Source organism: Ictidomys tridecemlineatus, chromosome 3 (genome assembly GCF_052094955.1).
Source record: "Ictidomys tridecemlineatus isolate mIctTri1 chromosome 3, mIctTri1.hap1, whole genome shotgun sequence".
NCBI lineage: Eukaryota > Metazoa > Chordata > Mammalia > Rodentia > Sciuridae > Ictidomys > Ictidomys tridecemlineatus.
Genome location: NC_135479.1, coordinates 116,489,280 through 116,513,049, shown reverse-complemented (window position 1 = coordinate 116,513,049; position 23,770 = coordinate 116,489,280). Strand labels below are relative to the sequence as shown.

Sequence of the window (23,770 nt, the reverse complement as noted above, 5' to 3'; positions counted from 1 at the left end):
TAAGATGACACAGCATATGCCCATAACCTACGCACATCTTCCCACATACTTTAAATCAATTCTAGATTACTTATAACACTGAATGCAGTGTAAATGCTGAGTAACTGTATGACGACTCATTTGCAGTATAATAGTAATTAAACTTCCACACTATAATTATTTAGAGAGTAATGACAAGAAAAAAAGTCTGTACAGGTCCAGTATAGACAGTTTTTTTCCATCTGAGGTTGGTTGAATCCATGTACATGGGGATCAAACATACATGGCTGGGAGCAGTATCTTACTTGGGTCCTAATCTTGGCTCTGTGGCTAGCTGTGTGATCTTGAAAAGGTACGTGACCTTTGGACAACTCAGTTTTCCCACCTGTAAACCTAGTATAATAACAGAGTGCTTTGGTTTAAAAGAGTAAATACTTGTAAAACACTGAAGAGCCATGCCTGGCTCATAGGAAGAGCTCAAAAAATAACTGTCCTAGCCGGGTGTGGTGGCACAGGCCTATAATCCCAGCAGCTTGGGAGGCTGAGGCAGAGGATTGTGAGTTCAAAGTCAGCCTCAGCATAAAGCTAGGCGCTAAGCAACTCAGTGCGACCCTGTCTCTAAGTAAAATATAAAAAAGGGCTGGGGATATGGCTCCATGGTTGAGCGCCCCTGGGCTGAATCTCCAGTACCAAAAAAAAAAAAAAAAAAAAAAAAATGCTATTCTTACTCATTTTAGTTAAGTGGCCTGGGCTCATTTAAAAGTCACATCCCACTATGCTATTATTTTTGCTGGCGTTTTATTAAAGAGTGTAGTATAGGGCTGGGGTTGTGGCTCAGCAGTAGAGTGTTGCCTAGCATGTTCGAGACACTGGGTTTGATCCTCAGCATCACATAAAAATAAATAAATAAAGATATTGTGTCCAACTACAACTAAAAAAATATTTTAAAAAAAGTGTAGTATAATTTGGGGTCAAGTACTTAATTATTGTTTCATCTTCATTGGGGTTGGTATCAGATTTTGATTTCACGTGAATTTATTTATATGAGACAAAAGGAAATGCTCTTTGACAAAATAAGAGAAATCTTGGGGACAAAATTTAATGGAATGATGGAGGCACAGTCTTATCAATAGTTTTCTAGCCTTGTTGGGGATTTATCCATATTTCTTCCATTCCAGAAATTGAGTTTGACTTAACAGGAATATTTCTTGTAAGTAGGCAAAGGAGAGAATGATATTATTTATCAGAAGATTTCCTTAAGAATGTAAATCATGTTTGCAAACCAAATCACTTTTTTCTTGCATGAGCATTTTCATATACTCTGGGAATATTCTACTCTTGTGGGGGAATTTTTTTAATGATTACTAACCACCTAGCTCATGTGACATTGATGTGCTTTTTTAAAGAAGATATTTATATTTAATATACACATACATAAAAATGTAAAAAATGTATGCATCACAACAAATTTTTATGTAAATGAAAATAAGAAATATATTACATTTCTAAAAACTTATAAATCAATTTGGGATAGTTATTTTAAAAGACACTCTTGAGCCTGGCACACAGGTGCATGCCCATCATCCCAGAGCTTAGGATCTTGCTAATTGGTTTAGGCTGGCTTTGATGTCATCTTCTAACTAATGCTTCCTTCACTTTTTTTTCCCATCATAAAGGTTATTTCCCTTGAGGTTTGTTCCACTCTCCAGCCGTCTCTCGGTTTCGCCAGCAGGTGGAGTACTAGCTCCTTTGAAAGTCATCAGCCATAGACCTTAGGGCTAGTTTTCTTACTGTTGTGATTATACTCTCACCCCCGGTGGGGAGGGGGGAAGACCCTATGAGAAACTCTTAAATATGGCGGGGTAGTGGGTAGGGGAAGTGGGCAGGGTGGATGTTGGGTCTGAGGTTGTCTCTAGGATTTTCATGCCGGACACTTGGGAGCTAATATGCTAATGACTTGTATTTCATAGGTTTTGAGTAACTCGAATTTTATCAGAAAACATGTAAGTTTTTTTTTTTTTTTTTTTTAGCAACAGGTGAATAAAGTTTTTCTTGGCATATTTTTGTCCAATCTCACAGTTTAGAAGAAACAATAATTAAAGTTAGGAAACCTGACTATTATGTTAAAATAGATCTTACTTAAATAGAAATCATGGAAACAAGCCATGAGAATTAAAACTATTCTTGTTGAAAACTAGTAGGAAATAGTGCCTACTCTGAGCACATTAAATGCCAAGCATGGAAACTCCATCTGTCCCTGCTCTCTGCCTGGGATTGAACCCAGTGACTCTACCACTGAGCCAGATCCTCAGTCCTTTTATTTTTTTCATCTTGAGACAGGGTCTCTCTAAATTGCCCAGGCTGGCTTCAAACTTCTGATCGCCCCTCGATTACAGGCATGAGATTCTACATAAGTGTCTTAGTCTTTCTTAAGCAATATGATGAAACATTATTGACCATGTTTTAGTTTTTAACTGCATTTAGGATATTATCAATTACATTTTTCTAAAATGAAAACTAAATTTAAATTCCTTAATTCGAAACCCATATGTGTTCTTTTCCCCATAATGTGTTATTAAGTTCCATTTTAAAAGTCAACTAAAGAGATCTTTGTTTTTCTTATAAATGTATCTTAAATGCAGGTGATGAAACTGAATTATAACAGTGATTTCAAAATTTACAGATACCAAGTCAGAATCAGAAGTTAGAAGATTCTTTGATAAATTTTCTTCTCGAGCTTATACTGATGTTTAGACTTGAGGGATTAATGAATTTAGACTTATTTAATGTTATGCAAAAATCTGAGACTCATGTGAGTTTGATTCTCAGAAATAATAATTTCACATGTCCATCATGCAAAGTGAAATTATAGTGCTATGCATTCTGTGACTACCACCCAACCTGGTCAACAACAGAAAAGTCATTTTATGGCCCTAAGAGTGCAGACTGTAATCCCCTTGTTTAAAATGAATCAGTCACTTTAATTCAGTGTCTGAAGGGAGAGAAGGGAGTGAGAGATTTCTTTGTCTGTGTTATGGTTTTCTTGAGCAGCAAGTATGAAAAGGAAGCCTGAAGCCTTAGCTCATTGTGTATGTGGTTCTTATGTCTCACAACAGTGCTTATTTAACATATGGGGAGTGGCTTCAAGTTCATTAGCGAAGCTTATAGGCTCAAGTGCCTTGTGGGCTTGGCTAACTTAAGTTGCCTTTGGGGAGGGGCCAAAACAGTCTGGGAACAGCAGCTTTTCCCTCTTGTGGATTCTCAGGGTAGTCAAAAGTTCCCCCCTTTGGCTATCAGCTGCCTAGGAGATTAGCTTCCTAGTAAGGATCCTTCTTTAGAGTAACATGAAGCGACTACTTTCACAGGGGCACCAGGTCAGTAAATAACGTTTTGAACTTTCTGTTGCATTTGTCAGAATTTCTTTGCGTGCTCAGGACAGGCAGGAGAGCTGTTGTGCTGTGGCTGTGTTCTTTTAGAGAATAGTCTGAGTGGGTTGATACCAGGGAGATTGGGGGTTATGTTTCTCTTAGAATATATGCATGGTTTGACAATGTTCAATGCAAGTGGAAACCAGAAGAAAAAACGTGTGTGTGTGTGTGTGTGTGTGTGTGTGTGTTTGTATGCTGTATTTACAGCCCAGAAATTGGTCCCTGTGTGTAAGCATTTTCAGTTCCTTTTTTGAAGTTACTTTCTTCATGTCCTCCCATTGAATATTCTAGGTGTAACTCCGATTTGATGCACAGCCGATTTGATTTTCTTTTTGGACCTTGAGCAGCAGGTGTTGTAGTCAGCCCCCCCCCCCCCCCCTCTCTCTCTCTCTCTCTCTCTCTCTCTCTCTCTCTCTCTCTCTCTCTCTCTCTCTCTCTCTCTCTCTCTCTCTCTCTGTCTCTCTCTCTCTCTCTCTCTCTCTCTCTCTCTCTCTCTCTCTCTCTCTCTCTCTCTCTCTCTCTCTCTCTCTCTCTCGCGCGCGCGCGCGCGCGCGCGCCACACTTGTGCAAGCTTGTCCAATGCTCCGTTTCCCCATGGGCCTACTCCTTGGAGTCACAGTGAATCAGAGTTTCATTTAAATCTTTTCTTCGAAAAATCTGGCACTTTTCTAGAATGTTTCACAAAATACCTATGTAACAATGGTTTTGGACAGAGTGTTCAGGTGACTAAAGCAGAACCAAATCCCTTCCTCAGCTGTCCCTTGTTTCCTTCACCAGTGACGCCTCAGAGTAGATTACCCTGGAGCACTGAAGGATCGTAAAGATGAAGTGTGACTTGTAAGCATGAAAGCAGTGTTAATAGCAATAAATAATTAAGTCAATAAAGTTAAGTACCAAGAGAATACCTTCCTCAATCTCATTAACTTAAAGATCTAGAGAACTATTTTGCCTTGGTTAATTTACCACCAAAGCAATCTGGAATGAAATTGTTCTGTAAGGGTGGTTCAATTTGATGAGGTCTTAAACTTTACAGCCCTTGGTGAAATACAGCTTCTCTTGCTTTTATGCTACTTTAAGTATACTTTGGCTCACTATTATTTTAAAATAGGCCAATATGCTTATTGCTACTTAATTTTTTTTCTCCACTAGGAAATAGTTTATCAGGAAGGGTCTGTTCTTTCATGTTCTCCCCAGTTAAAAAGAAAATTGAGGAAGAAAGCAGACAGAATATAGGCACTTTAAAAAAAAACAACAAAACTTTGATCTAATATACTAAATTTTAAGGATCTCACTTTCCATCTGTACTGAAATTGAAGTTGGAAAGTTATGGCTACATTGCCATTTCAAGATTATAAAACGGTACTTTAAACCCCTAAGACACAGCTGCACAGCTTTATTATTGTCTTTACCTCTGCAGATATCTCCTTTAACAGCAAATCCATGAATCTCTTTTAAGCTTTCCAGAAAGTTCAAAGATCGCCACGACTTTGCTATGCTTAAACACACACACCATGCTATCATTGCATATGTCTGTTATTGTGAGATCATTATTAAATGCTATTAGATCAAATCTTAAAGGAAGACATTGGTTAACCTAATCTCTGCCTAATTATTTTAAAGAAAAATATCAGGAGATTTTACTTTCTGATTACTTGGTTGTACTTAATGGGTAGGGATAAAATCTTGAGTTCACACAAAACTCATTTGTGTCCTGTCAATCTCGGTTTCTGTGTTCCTAAGGGCTTCAGAGCTTTTCATCTAGAGATTGTAGTGAAGGAATATATGACTGATTGGAAACAGAAATAAACAGTGCAGCATAGAATGGGGGAAACTCCCTAAAAACCAGATTTTAGGGGGTTTCCCAGAGAGTATACACATTAAAATAACTTCCTTGAACATAAGGGGAAAAAGCCTGTGCAGAAGAGTGTATCTTCTGTAGTTGTAGAATAATGTAACTCAGCAAATCTGGACCATTCCTGGGTTGGGATCTTGTACTGCTGCAGGTGTCCTCATCTTGCTGGACTGGTTTGGGATTGTTACATCTTTGCTTTTCAGCTCAAATCTAGCAGAGATGGCATTTTTCTCATTCCATACCATCAGATTTCTAGTTGAGCTTTAACTGATCAATTTTTATCTAACATGTTTTCTTGATGACCATTCAAAGTGATTTAAGTGTCTCACACGTCTCAGATGGTTTAGGAACCCAGCCAGTGACCCCGTGGCATGTGATGCCAAGGTTTCCCCCCCCCCCATATTTCTTATTGGTGCAATAGTGTATATAATGGTGGGATTTGTTGTTACATATTGGTGCATGCGCACACTAGAGCAATATAAATAGGTTAATATCATTCCCTGGTATTTCTCCTTTCCTTCTCCTCCTCCCACCCTGGTCCTTTTCCTCTACTCCACTGATCTTCCTTTAACTTTTTTTAAGATTTTTTTTTTCATTGTAGATGGACACGATACCTTTATTTTGTTTATTTTTTGTTTTTTTATGTGGTGCTGAGGATCAAACCCAGTGCCTCACACATGCTAGGCAAGCACTCTACCAATGAATCACAACCACAGCCCTTTCTTTAGACTTTTGATGCCAAATTTCTTTTAAAATGCATGTGAGTTTCAGAGTTAGAGATGAATCCTTAGGCAAACTATTTCAACCTGAATTGGCTCACACCCAAAACACGGGAAAAATTGAATAGCAGTAGGAGAGAAAGAGCCCAAGGACAGAAATGAATAACTGATAGTAGTTGTACAATTAGAGGTAGGTTTTCTGACTGCTGGACTTTGATAGCTTTTTACCTGATAGGAAGGTTCTATTCATATTTCAGATCATTCTTCATTTCCAGTCTTGATCTTTGCAGTACATGGTTTGAGATGTGTAGGCTTTTGACATGCATTTATGGCCTTGTCGGATTCATTCAATGACTATAGTGAACAGCACAATCCCTGTTTTTTCTATCCCTGACCTCATTATTCTTGTCCTTAATCTTCTCACTCAAGGTGCCGTGTGCCTGGGTCTTGGGCTTACATATCAGAAAGCAAGGGAGATTGTATTACCATCCTTCTCAGAAATACCTTGTGTTAGTAAACATTAATATCTCAGAAGGATTGTAAAGGCAGAGGATAGATTAGGTTCTTGGAGCACAACTGACCACCCCCCTCCCCTCCACTTCCTTGTATTTTTCTGAAGAATGAAATTTAAGTCTGACCTGGCAGATCTGGGTATCGTGGTGGTGGTGTCATACAAGAGTAGTAGAGTAGGGGTCACAGTGATAACGGACACCCAAAAGGCATTTCCTACTGCAACACCCAAAAGGCATTTCCTCACTACATACAACCTGAAGAGATGGCCTGCCTGTCATCCCCATTTTGCAGTTGAGGAACTGTCTCAGAAAAGTCAAGTGAGTGGATCCATGTCAGAGGAAGCTAGTAAGTAGCAATGACAGTATTGTGCCTTGGAGGGATGAGGTGAGAGGAGAAATATGATAGATTTGCTTTTTTAGAAAATATCATCCAATGTTTATGATTAATGAGATGCAACTATATAAATACTGACGTGTGTGCTGCTCTTCATACCAAAGATGTTTCTGCTGACCCCATGACTCACTACAGCATGTAACTTTGAGTCCTTTTTACTGGGGTGGGAGGTGAACTTCCCATCTGTTCTACTGGTGACCAATCACAGGATATCACCAGCCGTGACTGGTTCATATGGAGGATGAGCCCAGTGCATTGAAGGCTGTCTTCTGCCTACTAAAGCTAGTCCTGGAATTTTTGAGATTTTTTTTTTAAGTAATAAAACCATTGAAGCTATGAACTTGGACCTTTTGACTCTTCAGTTTTCATGTCCTCTTCATTCCTGCCAAGTCGGACTTCCTGCTGATAATCAAAACTCTGGTTATTTTGTCATCCTAAGAGATTTCTGAAGCTTAGTAGAAAGCCGACATTTATCAGACATGTAAAATTCCTTTAAAAACATAAATATGCATATAAAAATGTTAGACAAGTAACTTAGATTAGATTATGCTAACACTTAAATGTAATAAGTTTAGAACCTTTAAGAAAATATAACAGTACAGCACAGGTAGATTAAAGTGTTAAGATAAAAATAATAATAAACAAAAGAAATGAGACTAAACAATACAAATTCTGATCTTTGTATGAAGAAGTACTTTCTCTTCCCAAAATCAATAGAGGAAATGACCAAAGGAAAAAGTTAATGGGTTTGGACTTTTTAGGTGGAAGTATAAAAGCTTTAAGTACGAAAATGATCATTGAAGTATTATATTATGAAAAGTTGGAAATAAAAACATCCAGTAGTAGGGAAAATTTATGATGAACTATTACAGTTTTGTTTATGAAGAATTGTAATAGAAAATAGTGATGGTAGATGCTGTATATTTAACTGTACATCACAGTTTGGATATACTTAAAATATTCCTATCTGTGTGTGTTCTGCATGGGGGCAACCATAGAAAGGATTTGCACCTTAAAAGTAATTGAGTTTATAAGGTTATTTTGAAGGGTAGGATTTCTGGTGCTTTATAGTTTCTTCTTGTACTTTTCTGCATGTTAGTATTTTTAAAAAGAGGTACTTTGTATTTAGAAAAAAATAGAAGTACAAAACTATTCGTAGAGGGAAAATGAGAACAAAATACACCAAATTTTAATAGACTCACCCAATTTATAATCTATTGAAGATAATAGCTCTAAGAAAGATCTTAATTTCTTCCACGATTTTTATAAATTTAGATTTTCTTTTGTAAGAATTCATTATTTTTATAATAAAAATGAATAGATTAGGACTTACAGATTAGAATTGAGACAAGATCAATCTTTATAAAGAACAGGATAGGGGCTGGGGATGTGGCTCAAGCGGTAGCGTGCTCACCTGGCATGCGTGCGGCCCAGGTTTGATCCTCAGCACCACATACAAAAGATGTTGTGTCCGCTGAAAACTAATAAATAAATATTTTTTTAAAAATCAAAAAACAAAAACAAAAATGCTGTACTGCTTAAAAAAAAAGAACAGGATAATTTTACTTTTAAGAACAATTTTTTTTTTTGTGTGTGTGTGTGTATGGTACTAGAGATTGAACTTAGGCTGCTTTAGCATTGACTACATCCCCAGCCCTTTGTATTTTTTATTTTGAGATGGCATCTCACTAAATTGCCCAGGCTGGCCTTGAACTTGTGATCCTCCTGCCTCACCCTCCCAAGGTGTTGGGATTACAGGGGTGTGCCACACTGCCTGGCTTCTGCTGCATCTATACATCATGTTAGGAATCTATGTATTTTATTTTTCCACATCAGGCTTAACATTTTAATCAGATCTATTATCAGGTAGATAGTTTATTTAGTGAGGGATACAGGAGGAAGTTCACTTAAATACTTGAACATCAGTCCAGGAAAAACACTTTGGTAGACTTTCAGTGTGCCCAGATGTCTCAGTAACACCTGTTTGGTCTAAAAGCAGTTGCAGGTGTGTAGAAAGAACAAGTCAAACTACTGAGAAGAGATGATGTGACTAGGAAAATGATGATGGAAGAAACCTTAGAAAAGTCAACGGCTGTCTTCCCTTCTCTTCTACAGATGAGTGACTGACTCCCAGAATGACGGAGTCCCCGAGTCCACTAGGTTCTGGTAGACTTGATTGGAATCTTTTGGGGACTTTTGAATCCACCATTGCTTTTCTTTATAATATTCCATTCTTCTAATTTTAACACATTTTGGTAGTAATGAATAAAATTATATTTTCATTTATCCTAGGCTGATAAAAATCAAAAGCTAGTACCCTTCTATGTTTATCTAAAGGTATTTGAGAAAGGGGCAGAAGGCTGGTCACTACTTCCAAGGAAAACCTACCCCCTTGCCAGGCAGAGCTGTTATTCTCATCATTGATCAGACGTTCTGTTCTTTTTTTTTTTTTATTGGTTGTTCAAAACATTACAAAGCTCTTGACATATCATATTTCATACATTAGAATCAAGTTGGTTATGAACTCCCAATTTTACCCCAAATACAGATTGCAGAATCACATCGGTTACACATCCACAATTTTACATAATGCCCTATTAGTAACTGTTGTATTGGAGAAATGAATTACAGTAGGTGGGGTAGAGAGAGAAGATGGGAGGGGAGGGGAGGGAGGATAGTAGAGGATAGGAAAGGTAGCAGAAGACGTTCTGTTCTTGAGTGCAGGCTCACTTAACAAACATCTGGTTTGCTTGTTTGTTCTGGAAGACAGCAGCCACATGGAGTGACTAGGGAATGCTTGATACTGAGCCTAGGAAGTTGTTTTATAACAGATTTACTGACATTATATAATTTACATGTTATTACATTAACACTTTGAAATAGGTGGTTCAACAATGTTTAGTATATTTATAGAGTATGTGACCAACACCATAATCCAATTTTTGAAAATTTTCATCACTCTAATTAAAGAAACTCCTTTCTCACCCATTTCTCTCCTAACCCTAGATAGCCATTTTTCTGCATTCTATAAAGACCACTTAGGTGAGCATGACCTGGTTACCATGTGGGACCCTTCTGCTCAACAATGTCCTTAAATGGGAGATAAAACCAAATTAATCCACTCAGGATTGTCAACTATTGTATTAGATTGAGTGACTGTGTCTTCTAGAGTTTCTAACCTTTAAAATGTTCAAAAAATTTTTTTTAAATATGGGATTACATACTCATTAAGGTATGAGATGTTTGCAGGCTGTGTTGCAAAACGTTGGATAGACTTGTTACTTATTAGAGTGATCTTGAGTGAATTACTTGACTTCACTCAGACTCAATTTGTTTATCTATAAAATGGGCATGATGGCTTGGGTGTGGCTCAGTGGTAGAGCACTTGCCTTGCATGTGTGAGGCACTGAGTTTGATCCTCAGAACCACATAAAAGTAAATAAAATAAAGATATTGTGTCCATCCATAACGAAAAAAATATTTTTTAAAAATGGGAATCATGAAACGAATGCTTACTTCAGAGGGTTTTTGTAAGAATTTAATGAAAAAATGTATGTAACAGGCCCACCAAAGTATCTGGTGCATTATGTGTTAAATGGATGTTAGTTATTTTTTTTAGATTTATTTTTTATTTGTAGATGGACACAATATCTTTATTTATCTTTATGTGGTGTTGAGGATCAAACTCAGTGCCTTGCAAGTGCTGTACTGCTGAGCTATAGCCCCAGTCCCTGATGTTAGTTATTATTATTCATTAAAAATAAGCTGTTAAATGTGACTTTATTTAAATTTTTATGAGTTTATGTTCTTCTAAGGATTTGAGTTGGCTGATAATTATATTTACATACTATTAAACACATACACAGAGGAATAAAACCAGGGATTAGGGATGAGAGTACTAGTACAAAGATAATATTAGAGGAAATAATAGTGATGATGGTAATTATTAATTAATAATTAATAGTAATTAATTTATATAATAAGTTTTCAATGAACATTTCTTTGAAGTTTTTTAAGAATGTTTTAAACTCATAAGTTGAGGAAGTCATGCCAAATCAGAAATGACATATATAACCAAATGAGATCCCAGGCTGGGAGAGACCTTTAATGGTTTCTAGTCTACCCTCATAATCATGGGAGATGACAACTTGGTTGGAACTCACAGTGTGAGGGTGAGGCAAGTATCTCCCAATACGTATAGCATATACACACACACGTGTGTGTGTATATATGTGTGTGTGTTTACCACGTGTGTATATTTATATATGGTAAGCACTTTTTTGAGATAACGAGTTAGAACCCAAACTGTCTCCCAAACTGTATTATTAGGAGGTAACATTGCCTACTCAGGACAACTGGTTTTCTTGGTAATGGTTCTGTTTTCCAGAATGTTTTCACACACATTAAACTGAATTGTACACTCACGTAGGTACACTCCTAGGTTCTCATCATATCTCCTATACATAGAAATATATGCCTAGACAAGTAGTCTGCAGATATCACAATTATCATGACCCTCACCCCACCTCACTTTCTTGCTCAAACATCCAAAGTTGTATTGATTGTTCTTTAGGTTACATATGCCAACCCCTCATACCTGTTTCTTTGTCCTTGAATGGATTCCTGTTCTGAGATGCTCAGTGAGCTTCTAAGTAGTCTTCAAGGTTCCATTCCATTGCAACCTTCCGTAGTCTCAGATTGAGCACCTCCTCCTCTGAGTTCCCACCACACTCTGTTCATGCTGTGAACTTACTGTCACCTTCCCTGGACTATGAGCCCCTGAGGGAGAGCACATTTACTTTTGTGCTCCTAAACTCCTTACAGCACCTGACACACGGTAATTGCTCAAACAGCATAAGAGACAATATTGGCCTTACTTCATGTGGATACCTTTCTATAATGATTTTAGAGAGTCGGCAGTTATGACAAATGTTTTTGGGTACAAAATGTCTAGTGAAGCCTGATTACCTGAGGGCTAAAACAGGCAACAAAAAGCCTATGGCTTCTCTTTGACCCAAAGTAGCATCATCTAGGGAAGAAGCCTACCAAAGCCTTCCATCCAGTTCTTCATTTAGTGAACGTGAATGTATCCACTAATACCCTCATATAAGCTAAGTACTTGTCTGTTAGGCAGAGTTGATTCCTATCACCTTGAGTGGTTGCAGGAGGTCTGGCCTAGGTCTGAAGGAACAAGAGTCCGGCAGAGTTCTAAAGCTGAAGCAGATGCAAAGATGTGTTTTTTTTCCCCTGAGTCCACAAAGAGGATCTTCTGGAGAGCACTGACAGAGGGAGACAGGTACCAGTGAGCATGTCCTATTTTAGGAAATACTGCATTTCCTGAGACTTTTGCAGTGATGGATGGCTGAGGGTATTAGAGGGTTTGCTTTGTTAAAAAAAAAAAAAAATTACATGGGCCTCTCTGAAATAGTCATCCTGTGTTACAGTTTTACTGGAACCACAAAGGAAATACCTACTTATACTCGTAGGTCTTGAGGTGTTTGATGGGCCTTTCATTTGTGTTCAGCCTAAAATCCCCAGATTCTCTCAATCATTTCTCATAAGTTCATGAGCAGCATGCTCTGTTTTCTGTCTGCCTGTGGTTTGCCTTGTCTTTGTTCTGCCGTTCTCCACCTGAACACAGTGCTCCACCTGGAGACTAATTTGCAGCTAGGATGATTGGCAGCTCTCCTGGGATACAGCTTTCCTTATCATGTCTCCTAAGAGTGCATCAATCTTAAAAGATAATATTAACAATGTGCCATTTTGGGGGATACTCTCTCAAGGTACTGTGCCAAAGTGCCTTGTATATGTGCTATATTATTCTATTCCCTTGATTTTAGGACTCTGTAAATGGCAAGATAACATCATAAATTAAAGTTTAGCGTTTTAGGGGAAACAATAAGGTAGGGAAAACCCCATCACATTAAATGTAGATGTAAAATGAATAGTCATGTTATTTTCAGGAAAGTTAAAATGTGTGTGTGTTGGGGAAAGATGGATAGAGAGCACATCTTACAATCAAAGAAATATCGTATCTCCATTTTACAGATGAGGAAATTGAGACTAAGGAAATTTGAGTAATTTGACACAATTTTACAGTGTCTAGAAGGTGAGCTGCATTCAGATCAAGCCTGACTGCAATGTGTGCTTCTATCATTCCCCATGCCTTCTTGAGTATCCCTATCACGAGTTGGGGATGTCGCTCAGTGGAAGAACACTGGCCTTGCTTGTGCAAGATCCCGGGTTTAATCCCCAGCAGACAGAAATCAGTCAGTTGATCAATTACAGTCGAGTGTCTCTGTCATGAAGTTGGCTTGTACAAAATTCCGAGGGTTTTCTCAAGAAAACAGTGCTAGTGTAGGCAAACACCAACCTGTATTTGTGTGTGTATTTAAATTTGAATGGTAATGTGTATATTCGGTTTAGTTTTTTCTTTCTTGGCAGTGAAAAACTTGGTATATCTTTCTTTTTGCATATTTTAAAAGGTGATTACCAGGTCAAAAACTACAAATATTTTTGTGGCTTTACAAACATACTATTACATTATACCTGAGAATGGGTTATCTATTAACAGTGCCACTAGCAATGTGTTGAGTTTAGCACGACAGTTACTAGTTTTTAACACAATCCATTTCTGGTCTTATTTGGACTGGAGACTTGGTTCTGTTGTGGAAACTCATTCTGAGATCCCTCGGGCTGTGGGTTATCTGCTTGGGACTCCTTCACTAGTTAATGTGTGTCTCCTGGTTGCAGTGGCCTCTGGACTTGGCTTTGAATCATACTCCTTGAGGCTACTTTGCCCTAAACTTTGCTCTGCTTCCCACTCACCTTTTGACTTTTCAGCTTGCTCACCTCCTTCATTTTCCTCTATTGTAAAACCCCAGGTTATTTGATGTACTTTATAGGAAATCTCTTGAGTCCAGAGGATGATTCCTGGCAGTAAAAGAGAATTGAAAGCAAATCGTTTTGTAAATCAGTGGTGGTTGAAGAAAGGCCATCTTGCAAATTTCCTAGGAATCATTTCAATGATCAATTAGTCAGAAATTCATTCTAATTGTTCTACTTTTTCCCTACATGAAGCAAGGAAAGGGATAGTAGAAGTGTTAAGAATGAATAATGGAAGACTTTGAGGAAAAGAACCCACTTAGATTTCAAATAACATAAAGGATAAAACTGAAGAAGGAAAATAATTTCCACTTAGATGCTGTGCTATTCTCTAAGGTCCATAGAGTAAAGATTTATAGCTAAGAAATAATAATTTAACTCATTTTTTTAAATTTTTAAGATGGAAATAAAGAAAAAAAAGTTAAATATACATCTTACCTTCTGCTAAGATCTCTTTATTTATATGTATGAATTTCATGGGTGGAGTTTAAATAGGTAAGAATTTCATAGCTCTGTTTAAACAGGTAAGAAATATTGAGCAATAGATGATTCCTTAGATTCTGATTTATGGCCCAACATGACTCAGATCTCTGGTGAGAGGAAACCACTGTCCCCATCACTGAAGGTAAAAATGTAGTCTACTTTTTGTCTGAATATGGCATGCTACTTAGAAATAAAATCATAAACCTTATTGAGAAAACTCAAGTTTAAGCCAGGTATGGTGGTTCACACCTGTAATCCCAGTGACTCTGGAGGCTGAGGCAGGAGGATCACAAGTTCAAGCCCACCATGTGCCACTTAGCAAGACCCTGTCTCAAAATAAAAAATAAAAAGGCCTGGGAATATAACTCAGTGGTAAAGCGGCCCTGGGATCAATCCCTAGTACTGCAAAAAAAGAGAAACAAACAAACAGAACCCTCAATTTTAAATCCAATGTAAACACAAGTTTACCTTTAGTGTTGTATACATGCTCAAAAAAGTGTGTTACTATTCAAAAGGACGAAGTGATCTTGGTGAGAAGGAACTCCTGGATCATGAAGGACAGTGGTCATATCATACAGATGTTTTAGCAGTCCATGGGACTCTACTCAGCTTGATGAGTAATTCAGTATTTGCCAAAAACTCAGTCTATTTTCATTAGCTTCATGATACTTGCTTCTAAAGACACATGTTTGGAAATTTTAGAAGCCAATGGAGCTGTGGATTCACTCGCTGTGGATTCTGTTCCTGCTGCTGTATCTGGGATCTTGTGTACATGCTGGTTTTGTTTTCACTGAGTATAAAGGTTCTGTCACATTTTTCTCCTCAGACCTTCTCTCTTCTTGTCATAAAGGTATCATTTTGGAGCTAGTTAAAACAGTGTCTCTCAAACTGAATTGCCTGGATATTTTGCACAGGAATCGCCTGGATATTTTGTGCAAATGCCAACCCGTTTCCGGAGAGCTGCCAAGATTATGCATTTCCTCCAACCCCCTGCCTTGCTGCTAGTCCATGGACTAGGGGATCTCTGGTTCTCACTGTGGTGCTCCCAGGGAGACAGATGGTGGAAAAGGTGACCTATAAAACAAACATCCAGTAGAGGAGCTGTGGATGTTCACTGATCACTGTGATTCCTTTGACCAGCGCCCAGTTAAGTTCAGACAGGCAGCAGTGCACATTGATTAAAAACTTGGTCTCTGTGGCTCTCTTTTTGCCACCCAGCAGCTGTATCACATGGGCTGATAACTAATCTCTATAAACCTCAGTTTCTGAATTGAAGACATACAAATAATATGAAAACCTATTTATAGGGTTATCATGATGGTTAAATAATATAATGCACATAAAATATTTAGTAAGTGCTTGTGAAATACTAGCTTCAGTAGTAATAATTCAGGAAGCATTTATCGAACACCTGCTTCATGCTGGGCATAGTAAGGTAGGTGTATAAAGATTAAAAGACAACCTTTTAGTTTCAGTGGAGATTTAATTGGATGATTTGAAAGTCTCTAGTGTTGAGATTAAATCTAAAATAATTCTATATGCTTTTTGGATATTTCTTATGTTGGGTAGACATATTAAAATAAAGCTGGGGTTGCTGGGGTTGTGGCTCTGTGGTTAAGCACTCGCCCAGAGGCCCTGGGTTTGATCCTCAGCACCACATAAAAATAAATTAATTAATTAACGATATTATATCCAACTACAACTAAAATATAAATATTAAAAAAATAAAGCTGGGTTCAGATCAGCAGAAATTAAATAAAATTTATGCACTAAGACAGTGAACTCAGCGTATTCTAACTTTTTGTTTTTTTGATACTGGAGATCAAACTATTAAGCCACGTCCCCAGCCCTATTTTGCATTTTTATTTAAAGGCAGGGTCTCATTGAGTTGCTTAGTGCCTCACTTTTGCTGAGGATGGCTTTGAACTCCTGATCCTCCTGCCTCAGCCTCCCTAGCCGCTACAATTACAAGCATGTGCCATCACCTCTGGTGTAACTTTTAAAACCAAACATTTCTTATGATTGGTTCTTTGAGTGAATTATCTCTGAGAGTGGAAATTGAAGGGCAGGTTTTATTTTTATTTCTTTATTAGTTGAACTGTTTTGTTTGAGCAACTGGAACTGAAGGATATGGAAGGACAGGCATGATCAATTTCTATTTTGGTGGATCAAATTTTGAGCACACACTTGCTTTCCATAATTGGCATCGGCCTTTTAAAGTGATTTCAAAAGGACTCTGTCTTTGAATGAACTGACTTGTTTTTCCAATAGAGACCAAAAAATGAGCACCCTGCCTCTTCTCTATCAATCACCCAGCACAAACATGTATGCCTTTCAAGAGCTGGGTGTTTCTGCTTTTTATCCATCTTTTGTCCCTTTGTTTGGAATCCCATCTTGCAAAAGAAATGATCACTGACCCAGAATTTTTTTTTTCTTTATCTAAATATTTTTCCAAGTTATTGAGAGCCATGTGCTTTTTCTGAACTTACAATGGTTCTCTTTGTGATGCATACTTTTGTAATTTTTTTAAAAAGATATTAGTTTGGAGAAAACTCTGTGAGTGTGACTTTTGTGTTTGTGAGAACATAATTATCTCACTGAGCAGAATCTTCAAATAGTGGAAATGGTGGAACTAAAGCAATATTCACTGCAGGCATTCACAGTTGCTTGCATTAGGTGTTTCAACAATGGCTTTTCTCCTTACCTTTTGGGTTATAAATATTAGTTTCTCTGTTTTTGTTACAAGAAACGTCAGAATGATTTTTACTGCCTTTTTTCTTTTGTTGAATCAAGGAAAATTACCTGCTTTTCCTTTAAATATCAGTGTGTGTTTGTTGATGGTTACAACACTGCTTATTGTTTAAAAACAAAGATTTGTTGGGATATATTACAGACCATAAAGTTAATACAATTAAAGTATACAATGCAGTGGGTTTTAGAATATTGACAGAGTGGTCTTTGAAGATTTTTGCTATCGCATATTTTTTATTTCATCTATTATGTATGCCCAAACCCCTCCATATTTCCATTTCCTCAATGATTTTTTTTTACTTTATAGATTTAGGAAAATATGTGTATCATAACAATGAATTTCATAAAATCATTATGTAGCTCAATGATAGAGTACTTGCTTGGAATGCATGGGGCCCTGGGTTTAATCCCCAGCACAAAAACAAACAAAAAAATCCCCCTAACAATCATAAATCACTTACTAATCATTTCCTGATTACTTTGTGGCTTTTTTATTTATATTAGTACTATTTTAATGATGAAACAATAACCTATCAACTCAGCCCATGTGACATTAAGCCTGACATGTTCTATATTACTCTTGCAATCCTTTCTTACCCCTAAACCTCACATCCACACAATCAATTTTGGTTTGTTTACCTTAAACATTATGCTGTCTTTCAAATATGACAGTGAAGCCTGATAGTTCATTTTACTCAACTGAAATTCACCCGGAGATCATTGTGTCCTGTGGTACCTTTATAAGGAGAAAAGATCTGGTTTTCTTTATGGCACAGAATCATTTTATGAACGACCAATATTGTTTATCTGGACAATAAAAAACTAACCAAGTGTAAGTGACATTGCTTGTCCTACAAAATCCTATTTTGGGCAGCCCAAACTTACTTCATTGAAAACTTTTTTGGCTCTGGATCTATAGCATAAGACCATCCTGCGGGGAGGGGTGTTGAGGATAAAGTCTAAGTGCTGGCCTCCTGCCCTATACCCAGCCATAAGGCCCTCCTCCCCCCCGTTTTTTTACTTTGGCTATGTGATAAAATATTAGTGGTCACATGGATGAGATATTTAGGATTTGGCAGGACCTAGTAATTATCCTTGAGAGTTAAGGGAAGAGTTGCTAGGAGGAGTTCCAGGATTCTGGGTTATACAGCTGGATAGATAATGTTTCCAATTTATTCAGGAAGGAAATATAGGAAGGATATGTTTTGCAGTTAGAAGATGATGAAATCTGTTTTGAGCATTTAAATTGAGGTTATTTATGGGATCATCCAATGGGAAACTTCACAGGCATTTGGATATATAGGTCTGAAGCCCAGAATGAAAAACCTAGTTGGAAACAATTATTGAGAGCCCAGTGGACACTAGTGGTTGGCAACAGAGATGGCCTCTGTCTTCAGGAAGTTCCTGGTCTTAGGACTACAGAGTCCAAGTGGAAAAAGATGTGCTCAGTGGTGGGGTCACTTGGAACCATAGAAGTATCATGGAAAGAAAACACTGGCACATATTTTAACCATTAGAGTAGAAGAGATCACCCTGAGAAATATATAGAGTAGAAAGAATGATCGTAGGATCCTGAGGATCCTAAAAAATATTAGCATGTAAATGTTGAGTACAAGAGGAGCAGCATCACGAGAGACTCCATCTCATATGTCAGAGAGGGAATAGAAAAACCAGCAGAATGTGGAAACATGGAAGCCAATGGAAAAGACTTATGAAATGCTTTTATTAATGCATTGTAGTTAGACATAATAGCTGGGTTCATTTTGACAATATCATACGTGCATGGAATTTCATTTACTCCATTTTTTCATGTATTCCTTGACCATTTGTATTTCTTATTTTGAGAAATGTCTGTTTAGTTATTTTTCTCACTTATTGATTGGGTTATTTATTTATTTTAAATATTTTTAAATTTTTTTTTGTTGTAGATGGACACAGTACCTCTATTTATTTATGTGGTGCTGAGGATCAAACCCAGTGCCCCATGCATGTGAGGCAAGCACTCTACCACTGAGCCACAATCCCAGTCCAAGGGTTATTTATTTTTTTGGTATTAAACTTCTAAAAGTTTATTCTGGTCATTAATCCCCTGTCAGAGGAGTATCTGGCAAAGATTTTCTCCTGTTCATGTAATAGAAAGTGAGATAAGAATGGGGAGGGGACCTACAGATTTTATTATATGCAGGTGGTTATTAACCTTGCATGGTTAATAACCATGGTGGAATGGAGGCCATTTGAAGTGGGTTGAAGAATGACGGAAGAGTCATGAAGTGTAAGGATCAAGTAGATGACTTTCTTCAGAAATTGGCCTTGAGATGGGGTGAGAGAGAGATCTGGAAAGGCCCATCGATACCAGTTTGTGTAAATAAGTTCTTTTGCTCCAGCCATGTTTAGAAGACAAGCAGGGACATAAAGCAGGTAGTCCGATTGGGCCAGGATTGGATTTTTCTAGGTGACTATGATGGAAGGACAGTGGGACATGAGAGTAGAGGTTTGGGGCAAAAGGAGTTGGAGTGATGGGCTGCACACTTGAGAGTGTGGCAAGAACAGGAGTGTGAGGCCTAGAGGGGGCTGATGGAGAGCCAGCAGCTCCTAGTGCTGGGCGTCAAGTGTGTTCCTCGAGAAAAGTTGCGTGCACAGTTATTCCACCAGGCAGGATTGGGATTTCCTGGTTTTAACAATGAGTATGTGCCTAAACATATGCATGTGTATGTACATACATATACATACACATCTCAATGGCAGATCTGGCCATTTTCTCATAAGCTATTTGTTGGAGATGTCTTGCAGGCTTGAGGGAACTGTGCAAGACCACTAATATTTGTGTTTGTCCATCGCATCAGAAAAAAATGGAGGTAATAACTCCATTGTTCTGGCATTATTATGTCCTTTCTTAGCTTTACTTATTTTGTTCAAATTAGCCAGAATCTGTCTTATGCTCATTTAAAGACATAGTTTGGTTAGGCATAAGCAAGAAGACTGGTTTTCAGATGTCAGGTTTTGATGAGGGGAACTTACAGGGAGGTGCATTCATCTGAATATGGAGGCAGCAGCTTATAGAGAATGGAGAAGGCAGAGAACTTGAAGTTCAGGGGTCCTCATTTGAGTCTCAGACCTGCTTAGCTACATAGTATCACCTTCATCATTTTAAATCATTGCTTCTTCACATGAAAAGAGTTAAAAATAATACTGTTTGTCCTGTAGAATTATTAGGGAAATTGGGATGTGTATGTGAAAAAAAAAACTTAGTAATTATGCACATAGTCTGTGTTCTGCACATACTGTGAGCTATTCTGAATCTTACTCCTATCCATCCATTCCTTGTTCTGTTCAACACAGTAACTGAGAGCCAGCAGACACTAGTGACTTGGGACCTAGAGCCAGCCTCTCCCTTCAGGGAACTCAGAATTTTTAACAGGATACAGAACTAAGTAGAAAGGAATGGACTCAATAGATTCACTTGGATGCCACAGAAGTATTAAGGAAAGACATCTAGACAAGTCTGGGAGGTCAAGAGAGGCTTCCTAGAGGAATTGGCACCTGAGATGTGTCCAAATGGATGATAGGAATCAGTCAAGCAAAGAAAAAGTTTGGAGGAAGGTGAAGACTACAGGAAGGTGAGGGTTGGAGAGTATGGAGCATGTGTGGCTGGATCCAGTTGAGCCTGGGAACATAATACTTTCAGAAGCTGAACTATGAAGTCACAGTGAGAGAGAAGTGATAGCTAGAGGGGAACGTCCATGTAACTGAAGTCCTTGAGAATGTTTTAAATGATTATGGTGGAAAAGCCACAGAGGAGAAGTTGATGAGGGTGTTGGTTGACGGAGTAATGAGAGGAGGGTTGGCAACAAGCACAGGTGGGCAGGACTGGTGGGAGGGGAGCCTCTTCCAGGGGTTTGGTGAGGAAAGAGGCCAATACACAGGAGAAATGTTGATATTGAGAGTTTCTCCCCTAAAGCTCTTCTTCTTTTTCACAATGAAGTAAGATGCATGAAGCCCTTTGTAACCCCATTGACTAGTATTGTTGCTCAGTACTTACTGAGTGCTCAACAAATACCTATTAGTGAATTACTGTCATTGTGAGGGGCTGTTTGAGTGGTCCCATGAAGCAGCCTGGCTGGAAAGCAAGATGGCGCATCAGTCGCCCTCTACACAGACTTCCTCCAGTTCTTTGAAGTTTGGCAGCCTGTATTTCAGTCTGCCTATCTTGTTCATATTGGTGCAACCCATGTCCTTCTAACCCTCATGGACGCTGCAGGAGTTGGGTGCCCTGAGAATAGCTCTGACCCAGGTGCCATGCATGGGAGTTGAGTTTTTGAGCAAGGACTGAACTAATTCTTTCCCAGGGAGCAGCCTGTTCACACCCACTGAGCACAGTCTGGCAGCAGCTCAGATAAAAGCAGTTTATCCTGCCTGTCTGGTTGTCCTTCTTACACATTGTGGTCGTGGTTCAAAGCTGCATTATATGAAAGGAATCCACCCTGAAACAGACATGTGTGGGCTAGCAGGCTGCAAGGAGTCCTGTGATCCATCTAGTCTTATTTGCATTCTCTGGGTGATTCTGAGCCTGTCTTCTCAGCGAAGTGAAGGGAGCTGGGCCAGGTGAGTGCCCAGTGCATCATATATGCTAGGAGTTACTGACCTTGTGTCACATCATTGGTTTCCTCAGTCTAGAGATGGTCTCAGTTCTCACCAATGCATGCTCCACAGTCCACTGAGAGGGTAATTCACCCTCTTCACTTAATTCATTTCTACTTAACAAACACTAAGGACATAAAGGCAGATCAGACTTGATTTCTTTCAGAGATGGCAAGGACCTTCAAGGCTCTGGAGTGTAGGGTGAGAAGAATTAGAAGATATATCCAGGCTCAGAGAAGAAAATGGGCCACGATCACTCAGTGATGTCTGCCGTGGGGATGTAATTGGGGAGTCTATACACAAATTCAACTTATTGTCACTCCATATTCCCCAGAAACTCACAACTCAGTAAGAGTGAAAGAGCCATGAACAGGTAACTTTAGTTTGGCAAAATATGTTGGATTTGTGTGATGGAGACTGAAGCAATGGCAGATGTGCTGAGTTTTTTCCCCACGGTTTATTTGGCATTGAGCAAACATATTTGCTATTACCAGGTTTATTTCTGTTTTGTTTGACTAGACTATCAGTGCTTAATGATTGACATTTCTTTTATACTAATGATACTAATAGTTAACAGTTATATTTAATATTGACTATGTGTTGAGATCTTACTTTATGTCAGGTACTGGGTTAAGTACTTTGTATGCAATAATCCACCATCCTCTGAGGTAGGATTATCCTCAGATGAAAGAACTGGGACTCAGGTTAAGTAACATACATAAAATAAAAGGCTACTGGCTTAAAGGTTAGTAAATGGCAAAATCAGGATTAAGAGTCTGTACTCTTAACTCAGGTGAGCATGCCGAGTCTGTACATTGGTTGCAGCTAAGGCAAAGGAATCAGTAAAGATGGATTGGAGGGACAGGGATTTTGTGATAGGGTAAACTCAGTGGATTCAAAGTTCTCACCTAATTTTAATTGACTAGTCTTGTTTTAATTCAGCAAAGAGTGCCTTACTATGTACATCTTTGGGGATGATCAGCTTCCTCTTCCAGTGAGTTTATAGAAGAGATGAAGCATGCCCCATACCTCCAGCTGAGACAGAAATGCCACCAAAGACTTACAAACCATGTGAAGCTTAGTCATGGGAGAAGATGCCTCCAATTTGAGAGCATGGGTAGGGAAGAACCAGCAAAGTTTTAGCAAGAGAGAGTTTGGAAGGCACCATCAGGCAGAAGTGGAGAAGGAGGGTGACTGGAGAAGATTACCTGAGTGGGGAAGGACTCATGGACAGCTTAATGACTCACGACTAGTCATACACTTGTGTAATCACTATTCAGATAAAACAGAACTGTGTCAGCCGCCCCAGGAGCCCATCCCACATTTTCTGCCTCAGCCCTAGCCCTAGCCCTCCTGATTCCCAAATAATCACTGTCCTTGCTTTTCTTTATGGTTTTATCACCTGAATGAGCATCCCTAGACATGAGAGTGTAATCTTGCCTGTTGTGTTATTCTGTCATTCAGCCTGTATTTTGAGTCACTTTTAATATGCAGAGTCTCTTGTATCTTTTTTTTTTTCCTTTATCAATTTGTGTTGACCCCTGCAGTTGCCCACAATCTGGGTTTTACTGATTGCATCCACAGGGTGTGGTTCAATGTGTCTTTATGTCCTCTATATTTCCTGCAAATTGGCAGCTGCATCTAGAGGCCTGATAGACCTGGGCTCCCTCCCCAGCAACAGCCTGACCTGACAATAGAGAAAGCATAGAACATCAGTAGGAGGTTGAGCTGTGAAGGCACATTGATTGAGGTTGGATCAGAAAGTCCCTTAAATGTGTTAATAAGCTTGAGCAATGATCTATCTGTGTGGGGGGGTTGTGTGTGCATGCGTGTGAGTGGCAGGAGAGACAGGACCTGAGGGGCCAATTTTGTAGAATTTTGAACCAAGCAACCAAATCTTCTCAGGTTCCTCTTGGCAGCCCCATGTCTATGTAGGAGTGACTCTCTTGGTCATACCTTTAAAGGGGCGAACTTATGAATGTGAAATCTTTTGAAATATGCAGATGGTTGCTGCTCATTTTCTATAGCATTATAGTATAAAGCTGCTAAGAATTTCTTATTATGAATGTGTTGTAAACTCACTTATGTAAACTTATGTAATGATAAGTTCATAGTAGAAATACTCTTGT

General features: G+C 38.5%; 1 protein-coding gene across 4 annotated transcripts in view; it reads left to right on the top strand.

The window, feature by feature from the left end:
- Pld1 (phospholipase D1) overlaps positions 1 to 23,770 on the top strand; it is a 205,185-nt gene that overhangs the window by 46,146 nt on the left and 135,269 nt on the right. Inside the window, exon 1 of one of the 4 annotated variants that reach the window (XM_078043642.1) lies at positions 3,202 to 3,353. The exons of the other annotated variants lie outside the window; for them this stretch is intronic. The gene's annotated coding sequence lies outside the window, so the exon portion shown is untranslated. Of the gene's footprint in view, positions 1 to 3,201; positions 3,354 to 23,770 lie in introns of those variants that run through there. 4 annotated transcript variants of the gene reach the window in all.